Source organism: Miniopterus schreibersii (genome assembly GCF_964146895.1).
Source record: "Miniopterus schreibersii genome assembly, chromosome: 2".
Taxonomy (NCBI): Eukaryota; Metazoa; Chordata; class Mammalia; order Chiroptera; family Miniopteridae; genus Miniopterus; species Miniopterus schreibersii.
The window spans coordinates 185,343,384-185,347,761 of NC_138102.1; the positions used below are offsets into that span (position 1 = coordinate 185,343,384).

General features: G+C 61.9%; 1 long non-coding RNA gene across 1 annotated transcript; it reads left to right on the top strand.

The window, feature by feature from the left end:
* The first annotated feature begins 598 nt into the window (after positions 1-598).
* LOC308552774 lies at positions 599-3,457 on the top strand. The gene is made up of 4 exons (XR_013998139.1): positions 599-683; positions 872-967; positions 2,634-2,808; positions 3,002-3,457. It is a non-coding gene; the product is annotated as an uncharacterized lncRNA (long non-coding RNA).
* Positions 3,458-4,378: the final 921 nt, after the last annotated feature.

Here is a 4,378-nt window from a genome sequence, read left to right on the forward strand (position 1 = left end):
CGACAGGTTAACAACGAGGGGCTCTGTGGTCTCCGGCCCAGGCGGGAGGTGGTTGTACCCTGAGAGGCCTGGGAAAGGGGACCGCCCTGACATTCGCGCTTCCTCTAAGAGGCTTTTGGGGAAAGTTAAGCTGTTTGGGCTACTTCATAACTACAGGCAAAGGCGTGGGCCCCAAGGCTCAGAGTGGCCTGATGTTCGGCTGTGGGCTTGTTACCCGCATTCTGTCTTTGCCCCCCATCACGGGTTACCCCAGTTAGGCCCGAGATAGCTTCAACACCCCCGTCTCCGAAACAGAACCTGGGGGTGTGCACGTGGTGGTCACTCCAGCCGGCAGAGTGGCCTGAATCAGGGCTTGTCATCAAGCCACATTCAATCACATTCGCCTGAGGTTCCAGCTTCAAAGTTGGAGAGATGAGAGGAAGGAAGCACGAGCCCCCCCCCCCCCCGCAGGCACCCGATGGAGGGAGAGCCCACAAACCTGCGTCGAGTTTGGGGGGCTGGGGCGGGCGGTTAGAGCATAACTACGGGGAGCCGCTGGAGTCGGTCCTGAGGACCACACGGTGCTCAGAGCATCACGCCCGGCCTCACGCAGCCTCATGAGAACCACGGGGCCGGGCTCAGGGAGAGAAGACCAGGGTTCCCCGTGCAGGCGAGGGCTGCGATCTCAGAGTCGCCAGGAGACAGTGAGTGAGCCTGGGGCAGTCGCCCAGACCTTGTGGAGAAACAGACACCAGGAGCAGAAGGGAACTGCAGAGGGTGCCTCCTGGGGGGCTGGGGGGCTGGGGGCTGGGGGCTGGGGGCTGGGGGAGGGGGAGGGGAGCCCACAGCACAGCTGCGGCTGGACCAGCAAATGCCAGGGTCTCCCTGACAGGCAGCCAGTGGTGACGGGAGAGTCAGCTCCCGGTTGCCTGGCAACACAGACACGGAGGTTCACGGGATTATAATGAAAAAGCCACATGCAAATGAGGTAAATTGCAATCAGTGGGAATGGCAGCCGGTGCCGCCGCGAGGGGGGGTGGGCGGGGGAGGCCTGGGAGGGATCGAGCAGTAGACAAAGGATGGAACCCAGTAAGGACGAATTAGGCCTTGTGTAAAAGCCGAGCCCGTGCCCGGGGTGCCCGGGGTGCCCGGGGTCCTGCAGACCCGCCGTGACTCCCTGAGTGTTGGGGTGGCCGGGGGGGGGGGGGGGGAGCGCACATTTCAGTGTGGGCCCTGCGGCCGCCAGGCCTGTGCAACCCTTGCTACAGGAGCGGGGGGAGCAGGGTCAGCAGCTCGGCAGCTAGAATCCTCTCCTGGATGCCGGTGTCTGAGATAAATCCAAAAGCTGGTCTCTGGAACAGTCGGCCACCCGCTCCCGAGAACCCCAGGTAGTTAGGCGTCTGCCCTGCGCCCTCCCCACTCCCCCCTCCCCACTCAAATCCTTGCCTGGAGACCAGCCCCCCCATCCTGACATTGCGGAGCCGCTGCCCACCTGGCCCCTCCACAGGGAAGCCGCAGTGCGGCCCTGCCCGCCTGCACCGGGCTCCCATTCAGCAGGTTTCGGCCTCACCGGCAAATGTGAGAAACAACCAGGAGCAAGGGCTTGGAGAGCCTCTGGTGCTGGAGACCAGAGCAAACAGACAGAAACAAAAGAATCCCCAAGCAACAGAGAAGGCAGGGCCGGGGAGAGCTAGGACCAGCGCAGACGCCCCAGCGGGTCCTTAGCGGGACTGGGGAGGTGATGCGTTCCTGAGACAAGGACAGGGTGCACTGAGAAAGGACTCGAGGACAGCAGGGGCGTCCTGTCCCCAGCAATCAACAGCAAGAAATAAAGGAACAAGTATATTACTTTTTAAAAAAGATACGTCTTTATTGATTTCAGAGAGAGGAAGGGAGAGGGAGAGAGAGAGAAACCTCAATGATGAGAGTCACTGACCGGCTGCCTCCTGCACGCCCCCTGCCTGGGATCGAGCCTGCAACCCGGGCATGTGCCCTGACTGGGAATCGAACCGCGACCTCCTGGATCCTAGGTCGACGCTCAACCGCTGAGCCACGCCGGCCGGGCAAGAAACAATATATTTCTTAAAAGGAGGAGGCAGGAGGGGAGAGGAAGGGAAGTGTGGGAGAAGCTAGTTCCAAGCAGAGGAAAGCACAGGAGCCAGGACTTCTGGGTGCTGCCTGTGGGTCCTCGGAGACCAACCGGCCACCCGCCGGACAGGACAGAGTCCTGCAGCAGCGGCTCACAGGCCCTGTGCCCCCCCCCCCCTCGGCCGAGCAGTGACGGGCCTGCCCTTTCCCCGCGGGTCAGGGGGCATGCTGTCTGATTTTCCTCTGGGTAACCCCACCTTCAAGTGACTATCCCCCAGAGCGGGATGGAAAAAGCCAGGCATTGTGTTCAGGTTCCCAGCCGGCCTTCCCCTCCGTGGGTGGGGGGAGAGGGGGCGGGGGCGCCCGTGTTTATTTTCCTGACTGATAGATAGCCTGGGAGTGTGACCTGACTTCAAACCACCGGAGCAGGAATGCGCTCCCATTGTTCTGTCTCAAGAAGAGACCTCAACACGCAGCTCAGGGGCGACCCTGGAAAATACGAGTCATGGAAACTAAGACGCGACCAGGGCCCGGCTGATAAATGCCCGCTGATCACCGCTTCCCAGGAGCCGGGACGCTGACTCCCACCGCGTCGGGCCGCAGTGGACAGAGGCCGACAGTCCCGCCAGCCTGGCCCAACGCGTGGACCCCAGGTCGCTGGCAGGCGGAGGGCCTAAGTCCTACAGCAGAGAGAGCGGATGGGGAAACTGAGGCATGGAGGGGCTGCGTGGGGGAGCTGAGGTACATGCCAGGAGCGACACCACCAGAATTTGCCCGGGGGGGGGGGGGGACCGGGGCCAGACTCCCTGCCTCGCCCCTTATGCTCTGGGGCCTCTCGAAACTCACCCTACTATGTGTTCTCACGCGGGGATTCGTGAGGACACCAGCGGTGAGCCGCCTGCCTCGGTCCCATCGGGCCTCTCCTTTTCTAAAGGTCCGGCTGAAGTTTGCGTAACTGGGCCTGTGAGAAAAGGAAGTTTCCCAAGGAAAAGCGCCGGGAAATGGCTGTGGCAGGGGCTGCCCAGAAATCTCCCAGCCGGGCTCCCCTGGGCCGTCAGCTCGGAAGGGAGGTCCCAGCAGGCGCCCACGGCGGCACAGGCCACGGCGGTCAGCTGCAAACGGCCTTGCTCGGTCAGGACCCTCCGTGTCACTATCGCAACAGAGAAACGCCCAAGTCCAGGCGGTATGGCTCAGGTGCTGATGGTCGATCCGTGAACCAAGAGGTCACCGGTTCGATTCCCGGTCGGGGCACGTGCCCGGGTTGTGGGCTCGATCCCCAGTGGGGGGCGTGCAGGAGGCAGCCGACCGATGACTCTCTCTTATCATTGATGTTTCTATCTCTCCCTCCCCCTCCTCTCTCTGAAATTAATAAAATTCAAGTTCAAGTCCACCTCCTCGTGTGAATCTGTCCCAATCAGACGCACAGCAGCAACGTGAGGTGTGTCCTTTGCGCCGAGCGATTCCAGGCCCCAGTCTTTGCTCCTTCTCGGCCCTTCAGAGTCCTGCAGAACCCCAGCCAGCTTAGGAGCTGGGCCCGTAGTTGGCTCCAGGAGCCCCTGTGCTCTCCCAGGCCCCGCTTCTTTGAGCAGCGGCTGCAGGCCAGACGCGGCCAAGTTGGGGAAGGTCTGGTGAGAGGGGCCGGGTATTCCAGCCCCTCCCTCCTCCAGCCGGCCCTGCTCCCCCCGCTCATTTCCCGGCACCTGCTGCAGGTGGGCTGCCCGGTGGTGGGGGGTCGTGGGAACGGTTTATGAAAACTGCCGGTCACATTTTTCCTGGAAACCCTGAGCGGGCGGGAGACAGGACAGGCTGGCCTCACGTTCCCCACGGACGTGCAAGCAGGCTGAGCTCCCTCCCTCAGGACCTGGGTCAGGTTGTAGATAAGGGAGCGCCAAGTTTGGTTAAAAACAGTGGAAAATTTTTGTGGTTTCTCATGGTTTTGTCCGGGGCCAACTGGATTCCACTCGGGAGGCTCTAACACTCCCGGCCTGCAACTTCAGATCTCCGGGTAGTGTCGGAAACACCAGACCCCTGGTCACCGGACCCCGGGGCCCTTTCAAAGTTCGCTATCCCCCCGCCCCCCGCACGGTGACCTCCGAGGGGCGAGAGCCGAGGGAGCCGGAGCTGCCTCCCCAGCATTTCTAGTCCGAATACTCACGACTGGCTGACCGATGTGTGTTTAAGAGCCAGGCTGCTGGCTGTGAGGGGGGAAGGAGTGAACGGGGTAACGAGCCGTTAGCACCGGCCCGTTGTTTGCTCCGGTGAATTTTGCTAACGTGGGAAGGGACCCGATACTTTGGGAATCTGAAATTTG